The following is a 16,410-nucleotide window of genomic DNA, read 5'->3' as shown; positions in this document are numbered from 1 at the left end:
CCTCTATATAAAATTATTGATGGGCATGGTAAAAGATAAATCATAATTAAATATTGTAGTATATTTTTGATTCTTTCTATGGTCAAAGCATTTGCCATTATAATAATAAAAAATGGATTCTTTATTGGGTGATTTGTTGCTTGACAGTGTTGCATGATTGTACTGATAGCTCTTTGAAAACATTTCAAAATGTTTGAAATCTTACTTGGTGACCAATTGCACAAGGTTTGTATAATCTTAGTCCAAAATGTCACATGATCTTGTTATGGGACTTTAAAATCTTGATAAGATAATCATGTGAGGACCCAGTATTTTTAAACACAATTACAATTTAGTGAGTTTTGCAAAATGCACATCCATGTTGCCCACCCCATGCATTAAGTAAGAAAGGGGGATATAATAGTTGTCCAGATAAAATACAGAGGACTATGCAACAATACATGGACATTTTTCTCAGTTGCAACATTCAAGCTTGGGCACAGGCATTTTGTATATGGAACATTACTATATTTCCCATTTAGTACCATTGAAGTAAAACATTCTGTGAACTTCAAACCTGTATGGAACAAAGGTTCTATTGAAAAAATAGGTGTATTTTATAGATGGTAATTCCAATACTTCAGTGTATTGACTATAGCCTTCTCCAAGTCCAAATTAAGTACTCTTGTATATATTTTTCAGACCTAAGCATTCTCAAGAATTCTGCTGAGGAGCCACATTTTTTCATATCCATAACTATACATATTTATCTGCAAAGATTAGGCAGAGAACACCTCTTCAAAACTAGTTTCAGCCAATATTTCAGGTAGTAGTTTTTTATGCAAAACCTACTGAAATAAATTTCCAGTTGAAGAGTGCTGTTAGCATGCTATGAGGAATATGAAGTATGGCTCTTAAGATTGTTTAATAAAATGATACTATTTATTTATTCATTTATGTATTGAATTTATACTCATTTATATGTGGAAAGCTGTATTTTATATGTCAGAAGGCTTAGCACCTTAGCTGTAAAGAAAATGCTGCCAGTACAAAGTCATTACCAGAGTGATTCACAAAAAATTGACATCAAAAGTATTTTTGGAATGAAATAGATTGTCACAGAATTGATGCTTCAATTCCGGATGAATTAAAATATATGTCCAAATATTTAAATGTTTAATTTGTTCAATTTGATTGTTTGACTAGTGCTGTAAAATTGATACAATGGTTAGTTTTTATTTTCGAATAATTAATTTATGTTTGTTGTTAAGAAGATAATGTAACTAGAGCTTGCAATCTCTGCAGTACAAAAATCTGAGATCGGCTATGAATGCGTTATTGATTGGTGTACATTTTCTGGTAATATCCTCCCACAGCTTCTCTCTCTCTCTCCTTCTCCCTCTCCCTCTCCCCCACCCTTTCATATACAAAGTGTCATACAGCGCTCCTCATGAATAACAAACATTCTGCTAGATGATCCGATATAACAAATCAGTTGATGTAATGTTGTCACATTGTGATGTGAGTCTTGGTCACTTCTCAACCAACACTTAAGTTTCACATAGAGATGTCTGATACACAGTTGTCTGACAATGCTCAGTTGAATAATTGGGTGATAATTTGCTCAGTTGAAGTTGATCTCCTTAAAAATAGAATTGCAGTCAAAAGGACAGTTATTGTGGGCAAATAAGGAGGTTAAAAGAGAGATTTGCTAATCAGATTTTACTTTAGGAATTTAGGAATTTCATAGGGTTCAAGTTTCTCCCAACTGCATTGCATGTTTAAAATGTACAATAAAGATATCTAGATGGTGAGATGGCCTAAAACTACAAATGGGAATTTAACTTGCTAGTGTCTGTACCAAATTCATAATGAAAATGATTATGAAAGTGCCATTGAAACTTTGAATAGTCACTAAACATACTGTTGTAAGTTGAGGACTATCTGTACAGAGAGTTAGGTATTCATCTTTCTGGTTCTGTAATTGTATAATTAATTTTCTGTTAAATTTCATTCTATTAATTGTTGCATGTTTCTTTAACTTACGAAGAACATTTCGAATTTTAATTTCAGCACATTGAGATAATTTGCATATTTTGGGGTACACTGGGAAGTCAGCAAAAGGTAGCAGTAGCAGCAGAAAAGGTGGAACAGTCTAATTGTTCACTATTAAAATCTATTAGCATTATTTGTACTAAGGATTCAAGTTTATCTTGTTTATTTTTCCTACTCTGAGTAGCAGTATCTTTGGGCCAGGAGCTTTCTGTCGGGTCTCCTGCCTCACATGGGGTGGCCGGAGGAGGAAGCGTATGGTAGGGAAGGCTGTCTGCAGTTCTTACAGTGAAAGCCTGGGATCCTGAGGTGTCTGCAAACTTGCATTTGTATGAGGTCGGAGCCCCATGGCTGCGCTGGCTGGGAGGGGCCACACTTGCCCCACGTGACACTGCTTACCTGCCTGGCCAGTGTGTCAGGAGAGGGAGGAAGAAAAACTTGGCAAGTCTTCTCCTCCTTCTCAGGCATTCACATGAGGAATGGGACTTTCTGTGCATGGGTGAGTCCTTCCGGTGCCGTGCACACAAAATGTGTGCATGCTCTGTGTGTGTGTGTATGTCCGAGGAGGAGGAGAAGAGTTACTGAACTTTTCTTTCTTCCTTCGCAGCACGAAGGCAGCCGCTGCAGCCTGTCCCTTTAAGTACCTCAACGTGGGAGTGGTGGTGAGGGGGGATCGTAAAGGGACAGCCAGGCCACAGGAACTGCCTTCCGAGCAGCTGCACTGTGAAGGGAAGAAAGAAAAGTTTGGCAACTCTTCTCCTTCTTCTTGGGTAGAGCGTGCACACACGGCACTGGGAGGATCTTGTGCAAGGAGTCGGCACATGAGCAAATCCCTCCAGCACCATGAGATTTGTGAGTGTTTGCTCTCTGTGTGTGTATGCCCGAGAAGGAGTAGGGAAGCAGCCAGGTTGAATGCTGTTAGCGCGACTGCAGAGAAGCAGGAAGCAGCTGCCAGCGATGCCCTCATGTGAAGATGTTGGGAGCAGGGAGGCCGTGAAGCACTCTCCGCCCCTCTGACACCCACCAAGTTTCCTCGCAATGCACTTCTCTTCCTTCTCACCAGAAGCGTTATTTTTTGGGAGACTGTGGGATTGCCCCACTCCCTGCCAGCCACCTGGTTTTCAGTACTGGCTCGTCAGATTCCCACCACCCAACACCAGTTCAGATGTTCCTTTCCTCCCCCAGGGACAGAGAGAGGGAGAGAGGGAAAGAGAGAGAGACAAGAGACAGAGGGAGAGGGACAGATGAGAGAGAGAAAGAGATAAGAAACAGAGAGATAAGAAAGAGGGAGAGGGAGAATGAAAAAGAGATGAGAAAGAGAGAAAGAAAAAGAGTGATGAGAGAGAGAAATGAGAGAGAGAGATGAGAAAGAGAGAGAGGGAGAAAGAAATAGATGACAGAGAAAGATGAGAGGGGGAGAAAAAAAGAGAGATATATGTTTAAAAGAAAATAGAAAAATGGCTCTTTGAGTGTTTAAGGTTGCAGACCCGGGTTAGGCAAACACAATGGTCACTAAGTGAACCTTGTGGTCATTAAGCAAACACTGGTTATTAAAAAAGTCCCTTTTCTCCAATGGGCATTTTTAATTGGAAACCAGAAGGAATTGTTGGAAATTGGCAAAAAACATAGAAAACCTCAGTCACATGACTGTGTGGGATGTTGTAACTGGTCATAAGTGTGTGTGTGTGTCTGTCTGTCTGTCAAAACTCCAAAAACAGGTCAAGTAGCTCTGGGGAGGTCAGTCATAAATTAGAACACTTGCTAAGCAACTGGCCATTAAGAGAGGACCGCTTATATTTGATTTGCCAGTCACATGGCCACCTAGCCACGCCCACCCCAGTCACATAATCACCTAACTATACCCACTCCAGTCACATGAACGCCAAGCCAGTCACATGACCACCAAGCCACACCCACAAATTAGGCCATGCCCACAGAACCAGTTGTTAAACTTGAATCCCACCCCTGGTTTTCCATTAGCAATGCAATAAGAGCTTTAGGAGAAAAAGAATGTTCAAAGCAGAGTCCTTCTGTATTGTAATGCATGTGGTATGAAGTTCGTTTAAACCACAAACTGAATTTGGAGGATAAAATGAAAATGTTCATAGAGAGCAAGGCTTTCTGAATATTCCCTATTCAAAAAACAAAGCCAGAAAATTAAAGAGTTCCAGAGATGCTGAAACCACGTGATTAAATTAGACCTCTAACATGATTCCAACCAGATTTTGTGGCTTTGCTTAATCTTCTGATACTGTAATTAAATTTGGTACTTTTAAACAATTATTACTCATTAAGCTGTTTAAGACCTGACATGATGTACTTAATTAAGTTAACTTAGTTAATTCTTTAAACGTGTACATATATAATTGCTTGAAATGCTTGTACTTTATTTTTGCCAGTAAAAGTAACATTAGTCCATTCTTTACTTAAATTGAAGCTAATGTTATAAAAGTGTCTAAAACAGGGTTGTCAAACCTGATCACATTTTGGGCCATATCGTATTGGGATGTTTTTGGCCTTTGTGGAGCTGGGATAGGCGTGGCCTGCACATACTGTATCTGGTTCGCGGGTCACCAGTTTGACAGGCCTGGTCTAAAACCTCACAATTTTGTGTATACTTGGTAATAGTTTGTCAGGATATATAAACGCTACAAGCACCTGTGTGTTCAAGTGCTTACATATACATTCACACACACATAAGCATGCATGCACACCCCACCCCCACACATATATATACACCCACAGACACACACACACACACACACACATATAAATATGTATATACATATTCATACACCTATATGCATCTACATCTACATATACAGGGAGACATGAATATAAAGGTTACATTTGTAACATATAAAGGTTACATTTGTAATATATTTATATTTTAAAACAGTTGGATTCCATTTTTTGAAAAAAATCAATTATGCATGCATTTCTTAGAAATGAGGTGGAAATAAGTGGCATATGGATTGGAAATTTTTAACATGAATGGAAAAATCCCACCCAGTTGAATATATATTTTAATCCTCATCTACAATAGTGAAAAACATAGATTATTGATGAAGCTGAACTTGAATATTTTTATGAATATAAAACAAATTTATTTCAATTTCTTTATAAATAAATGAGTATTCGTTGTATGATAAGTTATGAGACACAGCTTATCATCCTTACCAATTTTAAGATGTGTGCACAATAATTCACTAGCCAATTTTATATTATATAAGTTTTACTTAATATTCCAGTAGTGTCTTAGTTCATCTGGAGGCTAAATGTGGCATTACTGTAGCTTTAAATTTTTAAAGGAATACTTATCTTACATATCACAAGAAACAAACTCAAACTAAAGGACACTGTATGATGACAGACTATCAAATGTTAAAAGTCTAAAATGTGGCTAGCACTGCTACTGAAACATATCTTAACAAAAGTTTAGCAGTATTTTAGAAACATAAACAGCTTGACCAGCTAAAGAGCCCAGTAATGGGCTGCAGCCCAGAGGTTGGGGTTAAAGAATTGTACTGATGAGTTATTGATTGGGATTGATATTTTTAGATAGGAGGAATAATTTGAAATAGATCAAAATGATTCCTATTCTGAGTTGGTAGTACAGGTAATCCTTAGGTTCAACCATTATTAAGAACAGGATTGCCACTGCGGTCTTCAAGCATGACATCCTGTGACTGCGTTATTTAGAGACAAAAATCCCAATTGCCTTTGTAACCCTAAGACACGTGGTTTGTTAAGTGGGAAGTGAGTGGAGTACTAGGCAATGAGCACAGAGATACCATAGTAAGTGCCATGGGGGTAGAGAGGATCTAGAAGGCCATGCACAAGCTCAAGGAAGCTGACATAAGGAGAACACAGGTCAGCGTGAAGCCAGGGAGGATTACAGAAGAATTTACAACCTTCCCTGCCTTTCTCCAGTTTTAGTCTAGAACCATGATGGTGAACCTATGGCACGTGTGCCATAGGTGGCACACAGAGCCATTTGTGCGGGCACATGAGCCCCAGCCAAACTTACCTTCATTGCGCATGCACACACCTCCCAGCTGATTTTCGGCCCATTTGAAGCCTTTTTCGGCCTCCCAGAGACTCGAGGGAAGCCTCTGCAGCCTTTGGAGGCCAAAAAACAGGTCTGTTTTGTCATTTTCTGTATTTCTGGAAATATTGACAAAACGGGCCCATTTTTCGACCTCCAAAGGCTGCAGAAGCTTCCCTCGAGCCTCTGGGAGGCCAAAAAAGGCCTCAAACAGGCCAAAAATCAGTTGGGAAGTACACCCATGTGCAGTGCAGGTAAGCAAGCATGGGGGATCACACATGCTTGCATAGGGGGCGTGGGAGGGCTGTGCCAGAGGTAGTATTCAGCATGTTCTGACCAGTTCTGGAGAACCGGTAGTGGAAATTTTGAGTAGTTTGGAGAACCAGTAGAGAAATTTTGAATAGTTCAGAATACCACCTCTGACTGGCCCAGCCCCCATCTATTCTCTGCCTCCCAAGTCCCAGCTGATTTGCTGGCTCTTCTTTTGTTGCCCTGCACAGGAGAACGGAGCTGGAAAGCAGGTTAGGGAGATGGGGAGGAATTGGAGATTTTACAGTATCCTCCCACTGCCATGCCCACCATGCCACGCCCACCAAGCCACACCAAGCCCACCAAGCTACGCCCACAGAACTGGTAGTAAAAAAATTTGAATCCCACCACTGGGCTGCGCACATTGCCTTCTGGGTGCTGTCACGTAAGCACGCGCGTGTGAATGTGTGCACAATTTTCAGCACAGAAGCCCATAAAGGTTGGCCACCACTTGTCTGGGATAAAGTCACCTCTCCTGTATATATTGTAGGTTAAACAGAAAAATTTCTTCATATCCAATATATGACCTACAGTATGCTGCCTATTCTTTGAGTAGAATTGGAATACTTTTTGTGTTTTAATGTTGTCTGATACTTGCTTTATCCTTTGCAATATACAAAAAGTTTGAATAAGTGCTCATTTTTCACCAAGTATATTTTATTTCTAAAATATTTAAAGTTATTACATAGCAGAACTATACCACCTGTAATTATCTAGAGATTATAGACATCTTCCAGCAACCCCAGCAATACAGAAGGGGAGGAATTGTGTTATATCCGCAAGATTTATAAAAAAAATCAAGTTGCCCATACTCCTTCCTCTCACAAAAACAAGTACAACTAAAAATAACTAAATATGATTACAGTAGAACCAAATGAATATTGATAGCCAGATTTCAGAGAGAGTTTAATTTGAATTCCTGCGTTGAGAGTACAGTTGAACTTTTGGTGGCTTCAAGCATAGTGCTCCACTACTGCCTTTCTGTGATTCTACAAGCCACCAGTTAAAGTAATCCATTAAGCATCTGAGAGATATACCAGAGAATTAAGCAAATTTTAAAAAGACAAAGCTATTTAAATCAAAATATTAAAGAAATGTAGAAAAAAATATTTAAAGCCAGGGAGAATTTTTTTTCATTGAAGAAACAGTAGACCATCTCTCCAAAGAGTAAATTCCATAGCTAGAAGATAACTGTTGAGATCTCCTGCTAAATAGTGCAGTCAGGGGTCAGAGAGGTAGATACATATTAGAAGTGCATCTATTCTTTTTTGCATACTTAACTAACAGTTGCTAACTTTTCACCTTTTTCTTGTTTCTAGTTTCATTAATTTTGAATTGTCCCAATTCCTAATTCTTCCTAGATTTAATCAGAATATAGTTTACATTTATTTCTGATTTGGTAATAGAGAGGTGAACAAACTGAGGGCTATTTGCAGTGCTGAACCTGCATTAGTTTTGCTTATTTGTTTATTTTTGCATATCTAGGAACTGAAAATTGATGGCATAGCATCCTACCATTTTGAGGGAGGAAATATTGCAGATCAATACTCTCTTAGCATAACATGGTGTTATAAACATAAAAAAGCTATGTTCTCTTTGCTTTTGTGATTATATTTTGATCTGTTTACTATTTATTATCATGTTTTATTTTTCTTAATGTTGTGTACCCATCTAGTCTTTCAGGATTGGGCATGTTATAAATTCTGTAAAATTATTTTTAAAATTAACAAATGTATCACAACCACAACCCCAGGTGTGTTGGGAGGGGCAGAAACAATTATTGTCTCATCCACTGCAATCCTTATTCTTTCAAAGAAGATAAATGTGTACCCTCTTCAAAAATTTGCTTTTAAAATTAACTCCCAACAAAAGCAGTAAGTAATTATTTTTTGTTTGTAAAATGAAAAAGAGACTGATGAGCTTTGAACAAACTTCTAAAAACTCAGTTTTAAATTGTTTAAATGTTTTCAAATTCAGGAACTCCATTTCTGAAACAATTTCTGTTTATCAACCCTCTGTTGAATATGACTTTACTTAATTATCTGGTATTTTCTACTAAGATCATACCACCCTCATGCTATTTTGTATATATGTACAGTATATATTCCATTATTCTAGTTATGAACATATAAAAAGAAGTATTTTTAGTATCATTGCTTGAGATTGTTGGTCAGGTACACACTTTAATTTACAAAACAATTTGAGTGGTCCTAATTGGCCATACTAAGTCATACAGGATGATAATTGTTCTAAAGATTTTAATTCATGTATCAGTAGAGCACTGAGAAGTAATCTTTTTTTTTTTTTTTTTGCAAGCCACCCAGTGAGTTCTTAGCAAAACTGAAATTTGGACCAGGGATTTCTTGCTGTCAAACACTATTTTCCATTTCTGTGAAGTAGAGTTCTTTTTTCAGTGACTATATACAATCTGAATTTTGATATTTATTTCCTGGACAAACAAAAATAGTCTTCAGAAACCACAGAATTTTGAGAATCTTGAGGTTATCTTACTGACCTTACAGCATTCTCTCATTTCTGGAAGGTAAAAAGTAACAGTTATGTAAAATTGAACTAATGTTAAGATAAGATGGAAGAGGCTGAATGATATATTTTAAGTAAGTTCAATTTTCCATTCTATTAAAGGGGGTCAATGGGTTTGGAGTCACAATCTCAAATGATCATTCTTTACAACGTTATGGGTATTTTCCCTTGTATGTCGATGTAATCTTTATGCCGATGGTTTCTGAGAGATGTTGATGATATTTTTAACACAATACCCTTATTATTTGGCAGATAAAGGGTTATGCTGTATGGAGAATATTACAAGGAATTCAGAGCTATTGGTCCAGGAAACGCTGACTCATTAATAAATACTTCATGTAGCAGAAATATTTGTATATACTGTGGGAATTAAAAGATAAAGACTTGTAATTTTATATTAAATGTCACATATATACAGTATTTAATGTTAAACATACCATTTTAACATCTGAAACATTAGTCTGTGGCGTCATCTAGACTCCCACAGAAACAAAATTGTTTTCCTTGATGCGTTAGAGTTATGTTAGGAATTCCTTACTTTGTTTGGATAACATTTTGTTGAACAATGCTTTGCAGTCTGAACTTCCAGTACTGTTAGCTATTTCTGTGGCTAAACAAAGTTATTTTTAGTGAGTAGGTAATTGGGTTCACAAGGAAAACACTGATTATCCAAAAAGGGAACTGGGGGGGGGGGTGTTTTCTTTTTGTTAAATGTGGTTGAGGGGAGGGATAATTCATAAAAAGCTGGTCCTATTTATAAAAGCAGATTGAAGGCCAGAATTTGCTTCTAAGTTTCCTCTTTTAAGCCATTTATGTAAGAAGTTCACACTTTATTATGGTCAAGGACAGGCACAATTTTTACCCTCACTATACTAAGATCTTGAAAGATGAAAAAGTAGACTGATAAAAAAGAAATTAAGTTGACCTCTCATTCCATGAATATGAATGGTGTTATACTATCTGGAGTAATCCATGTTATAACTCTTCCCAAACCAAAATACTATGTCTGAGAAAGTGTGGTAATATTGGTAGAAAAAGCAATATATTTTTGTTGGGAACGAACACCTTTTATTGCATATAAGTTTAAGGCACTCTATTTGCATGAGTTTGATAACTAGGTAAGTCAAAAAGACAGATCAACTTTGGAAGCAATCTTAAAAATAATTGAAACCTGTCAGAATGTCATTAGAACTTTTCTCTCTAGCATGGTGATTTGTTTTACATATCACATAAAGACATACTTTTATCTGTGTCTGTTGAATAAACCACAATGGTAACCCATAAACCATAATTTGAAAACCATAGTGGTTAGGTTCACATGTCCCATTAAGGCCAAATCAAACAAATTGTATGTTTGGATGTGTCAGTATTTCAGCACAAGATATAGGTTCTTGTGGATCAAATCTGAGGGAATAAAACAAGTGTTACAACTGCAGTGAGAACTATGTTACATTTAAAAAATGTAAACCTGTTGTAAAATGATCTGTTTGCTTGCTAATGATTGTTAAATACTAATTCTGATATAGTAAAACTTGGGGTGTTAGATCCATAGATGGTAAATTCCTGACTTTACAAAAGAAGGCTTTAAATCATTGAGATGCTAATACAGGAGCATTGTTATTAATAGAATAAATTCAGTCTTCATTAGTTGTTTTCCCCAGCAAAATGACAAAAAACCTTTCTTTTCTATTCATTGTTGAGCTTGACTTTTGTGTGCACATTTCCATCTTCTCATTCACCCATATACTAAAAATTAAATTGACAGATTTGCATGGTACAGTAAGACATAATATGGTTGCACATTGATTTCATGTTCCAGCAACTGTGATATAAAAGCTACTGGATTGTGCCTTAATGAATTGTATGACACTAGTCATTGTGTTTTATTTAACAAGCATGAGTTGAGAAAATCAAGTTTTATTGCAAGAATAGACTTTTCTTTTGCCCCTATTTATTAATTTGGCTTCCAAGTCCTACAGGAAGCATGGCAACGAACATATAATATTGTCAGAGAACCAAGGAGAAATATTTTAATATACTAATTTGGGGACTTTTTTTTTTTTTTACAAAGGCAAACATAAATCCAAAAATTGAAAATCTGATCTCAAAGTTTAGTGATAAGATTTGGGAAACTCTAGATATTGTCTAGTGATGGCTAACCTTTTCGGCACTGAGTGCCCAAAGCACACACATACTTGCATCCCCAAAATGCAATATGCGTGCGTCTCCGCACATGCACACCACCCTGCATGTGCACACACATCTCCTGCGCATGTTCATGCATCTCCGATGCATGTGCCCTGCTCCTGTGCATGTGCCCCCCCGCATGCACCCCCATGCATGCACAGCAGAAACCTGAAGACCAGCTGGCGGGGAGCATATGTGCATGTGCGGTGGAGCTGAGCTCAGCTGGAGTGATGGCTTGCATGCCCACAGAAAGGGCTCTGCACGCCACCTGTGGCACACAATATCCAGCTATGGCTCAATCTCTAATTCAATACATGAAGACAGCACCTTCTATACACACTTCATATTCTCCAGAAGTCCTGGAGTCAATTTCCCTTTTAGAGGCACAAGGAGTCCGGTAGCAGCTTTTCTAACAAACTCATCATTTTATTAAAGGACATAATGTTTCATTAACTACAACCCCATCATATGCATAAAATGACTAAATTGATGTAGAATTTAAATTGGGATGAGATGAGGGGAAAGGAAAAGGAACTGCTAGGCAAACTGAGAAAGATATGAAACTGATTACAATAACTTTATCAATCAAAATCTTTAATATATTAAAATTATTATATTTGTGGAAACCTTCTGAAATAGTTTCACAGAAGAGAAAGTTGATGACAGCAGGTTTTGCTCAATTATACTAGTAAAAGTTATTTGTTCAAAACAAAGGTACTTTGAGATATGGAAGTTCTGAGAGATTAAAATGCTCTAATATTAATTTTCCTTGTTTTGAGTTCCCATGTTACTTAGAATTAAAAGAGGGACTCTCCAAAGAAAGTAGATGAAAGAATGCAAGACTAGGAGCCAATTGGTTACACTTCATGTCCTTTGTGCTCTTGGAAAAGCAATCTGCATCTTGGAAAGTTCTATATTTTCTTCAAAATCAGGAGAGACGTGATTCATTATGCACTAACTAAGCCTCTCTGGCAGGCAACAACCATAAGTTTATTTCAAATATAACCTATCAGGAGAGTATCCAATTTAGAAATGATCAAAATCCATTGCTTAGTAGCAAGTAATAATCTGGTTCAGTACACTGCCAGAAATGGAAAAGGTTAGTAATTATTGTTTTGTTTTCAGAAGTCAGCAATTGAAACAGTGTCCATAGGACACAATAGTCCTGATAAGTTAGCACCATCACAAGTCATCTGCTTGGGTATATAAACTTGAAGATTCATGTAGAGTTTGTCAACACGTATTTGCTATATACTAGAAACTCTTAATTCTTGCCACAAACCATCACATTCATTGGCAAAAAATGGAGCCATTTGGTTTATTTTTACTTTCCCCAGTTTTTTGAATTTAAGATGTTTTAGAACTGCACACAACTCAGATTCCCAGTCAGCATGGCCAAAGGAATTTTGGAAATGGACAACACATCTGGCGACGTCAGCACCATCTTCTCAATTCTCAGTTAATAAACATTAATATTGCCTTTGTATTAAAGCAGCAATTGGGATATTATCCTCAACATTATTGTTGAAGTACAGCTGAATTGTTTCAGCCAATGTGACAAATGATGGGGATGTTGGAGATGTTATTGAGCAACATTTAGAGGATAACAAGTTTTGTCAGAGACAAACATCACCCTCTGTGAAATATTGCACCATGTTATGCCTTCCCTACTTTTCAAAAACAAGAAAAAACTTTACATGGAACCATAACAGAAAAGGTTGTTGTCTATCATTGACTAGGAATCCAAAATATGTTGACACAGTAATTAATGTTCTCAATCGCTACATCATTTAGAAAGACACAAGGAAAATAGTTTTTTAGTTCTGTTATGTTATAAAGCTTATGGGATTAGAACCAGATCTCTGAGGACACTGATACCAAAATGCTTTATCTGTCATTTTACTCTATGAATGCTGAAGTGGAAATACCCTTTGAACAAAAGTTGATATTTATCTTACACAAAATTTCTTTTATCTGAATGGTTTGGGTTTTTTCCTAGCTTCTTAAAGCTGAGTACTTTTTTATTTTCTAAAATAAATATTAAGTGGATGGGAGAAGAGAAAGAGTTGTGATAGGTTGCACTGTGGCATTTTCTCATTCTTTATTACCATACAGCACGGGTGTCAAACTCACGGTGTCACATTGCTGTCACGTGATGTTTCACAATGTTTTTCTCATTCATGGAGCTGGGGTGGACGTGGCCTGGGCATGATGCATTCGGCCCACGGCCCACCAGTTTGACACGCCTGCCATACAGGAATATTGGATGCTTCGGAGACTGAGCCAGCTGCAGATCTTGTCTGCAAGTCATGTTTAATGTCTAGAAACAAATCAAGAATAACAGTTAAATTCCTAGAAGGACATAATATTAAAGATGAGGTTTTCTGGAACCACTCTCAACTGGTAGCCAAATGCATGCAATCATTTAAAATTCAGTTAAATGCATCAAAAGCATGATAACAATCATGATGAAGATGAATATTTTTTTTATTTATATGCTGCAGAAACATCTAATTCTTGCAAAGCAAGTTGTAATGTAAAGGAACAGAAGCAAGCTGATTAATACTTCATGTTCTATTGGCAATATTTATTCCTTTAAAATATGAATTTTAGCAGGTGTGAAAAAGCTCAGATTTTTTCAAGATATGATACCAATAAAGAACAATATTTATAGCTCAAGGTTGAAATGAAAGATCCTTGGTGCTCTCTGATCTTGGTTGTTTTCTTGCAGATTTTTCATTACAGATAAAATCATCAGTATAGTGACTAGTACTAGTATTGATGATGTTACCTAGTTTGGGTAATTAAATGTCTGCAAGAAAGCAACCAACATCATAGAGCACGAAGGAAATCCCCATTCCAAGGTATGGGAAGGTAACTGCGTTCTGTGCACCTCAGTATAGTCATCCAGCCACATCACCATGGAAAATTTGTTTGTAATGTACAATGCTGGCTCCCTCAGCTAAGAAATGGAGATGAACATCACCCCCTAAAGTTGGACATGGGGAAAACTTTTACCTAAAAATAAGGTAAAGGATTGAAAAACTATTTTCTTCCTATCATGACAAGTAGCCTTTATCTTCTGCCCTCTATTGTAATAAACAGTATTTGTAATATTTCTGTTGTGTCTTTAGTTCTAATTTTCTTTGTTTGTAAAATATTAAATATGGCAATAGCATGTATGCGTGGTAGGATAGCTCTGTTCATTTTTTGCTGCTTTGCTTAGGATTTTATGGCATTTCATTACCCTAACTAAGTAATATCATCAGTGTAGCACTGATGATGTCACCAAGTTAGAGTAATGAAACTTCTGCAAGAAAACAAGGAAGCTCAGAGAACACAAAGGACCCCTCATTTTAACTCTGAGCTACAAATATTCTCCTTTATTGATTTTATGGCAATTAAAATTTAGAAAGTGGTCTAGCTAGGTAAGTTAGTTTTTGCTTTCAATCTATTATCTGGAACAATTTCACTTCCATTTCCATTTTCCATTCGACTATTGATATCTCACTTAATGAACTTTTAATGTCATTCAAGAGCTTTTTGCTCAGCCACAGAAACTTGCAAGTTTTGTGTAAATGAAGTGCTGTATGTGTGTGCATGTATTGATTATATTATATGAAAATTGTATTCCTCAATGTAGATTTGTGATTTATAAACTAATAATACATGAATGGTTTCCAGATCACAATTATTTATTATAATGTTTTATCTTCATATATAGTAACAGCTGTAAAGTTTGGCAAATAAATAATTGCTTCAGGATGTCTCAGAATAAGGTGACTGTTAGTTTGACTTGTTGGTATCATAACTTTTGTCACCAAAAACCTGGCATTAACAACTATAATTTTCTTCTACTATAAGCATTTTGTGAAAGTGAAAAGACCAAATTACATTAATGAGCATACTGTATGCACACTATACTTTTTATGTAGAAATTGAGAATTCTGTACAAGGTATGAACCCCCAAAATGGAAGGTAATATTTCTTTAAAAGCCTTAGTTTCCATCCTCCAACGTCCTGTTTACCTACAGCTGTCTATATCCCTTTTGTCTAGATCAAATACCTATATCATTGTTTCTTTACTTGTCTATTTATGTTCTCTTTCAAGCATATATTAGCCAAACTTTTTGCTAGTAATCCTTTGGGGGTTTTTTACTAGCCGGGACTAGAATGACATGATTACAGATAGTGCTTATAACATTCCTTTTGACTTAAAGAGAATGATTATCCCCCTGTGCAGAGGGTTTTGTGTTTCTAAAGAAAATAGGAACTTTTCCAAGAAATGAGTCATGTTGTTTTACTATTTTCCCCACCGCCAGGTAAATACAGGCAGGCATGATACATTTTCATCCCAGTGTGTAGCATTTCTGCTGTTCTACTTATTATTCAAATCTCAAGGAGACTTCTAACCTCTTTAGAAGAGTTAAAACCTGCTGCATCCCCAAGACACACATAGTATATTCTTTATTCATGACACATTTCTTGGAAAGGAAGTAAATGGTTGTTCAAAACAACTATTTTTTGTTGGTGGTAGTATTTAACATTAGAGTGGGATCCTGGTATTATTATTTTTTTGGAAATGGACTGTTTTTTTTAGTAAATTACTTTGTGTGCCTCTTGAGGTCATTAGCTGGAAAGGAATATTTTACAATATATTTGGAGCAGCCTCCAGGTCATTTTCATTCATACTTCTTTATGTTTAAAACTTGGTAGCTTTTCAGTAAAGCATTTTATATCTTCTCTAGTCATTCTCATAGGTCCCAGTCTCATATTGGTTGAGACAAAGCACATGAGGTAGCTGTGCTGTATTAGCATACTCCAAACCCTCGCAACTGATTGGTCCGGACCTGATTGGTCAAAACCCCGGCCGTGATTGGAGCGCTAAGGATCTACCGCGATTGGCTGTGCCAGTCGCGGGAGATTCAAAGCGCTGCCATTGGCCGCCGAGCCGCGAGCCAGCCCTATATGAAGGGCTGCCACGGCTTGTATTCTCCAGACTATTCCTATTCTAAATAAAGAGCTGAACTCACTAGAATGGTCTTGCGTCTCATTCGACCCGATCCACCTCAGATCTAACACTGGCGACGAAGGTGGGATCGTGAGACAAAGGAGACCACCCAGCACGTGGCGAGGCGGCGCACACCAGCGAGCAGCATGGCCGGCCTCAACTCACCACCCGCACCCTTCAACCCTGCTACCGAGGACTGGGAATCCTACACCGATAGGTTCCAGATGTTCCTCGAGAGTAGCAATCTCAAGGATGCCAACGGCCACAAGAAACGGGCCGTATT

General features: G+C 37.2%; 1 protein-coding gene across 1 annotated transcript in view; it reads right to left on the bottom strand.

Moving 5' to 3' along the window:
* FILIP1L (filamin A interacting protein 1 like) overlaps window positions 1-16,410 on the bottom strand; it is a 153,720-nt gene that overhangs the window by 116,552 nt on the left and 20,758 nt on the right. The gene's annotated exons all lie outside the window — the stretch shown is intronic.

Source organism: Notechis scutatus, chromosome 5 (assembly GCF_049901735.1).
Source record: "Notechis scutatus isolate UNSWTSFEM ecotype Mainland chromosome 5, rNotScu1.2, whole genome shotgun sequence".
Lineage (NCBI taxonomy): Eukaryota > Metazoa > Chordata > Lepidosauria > Squamata > Elapidae > Notechis > Notechis scutatus.
Note: the sequence above shows the minus strand (reverse complement) of the source record. Positions and strands in the feature narration are given on the sequence as shown.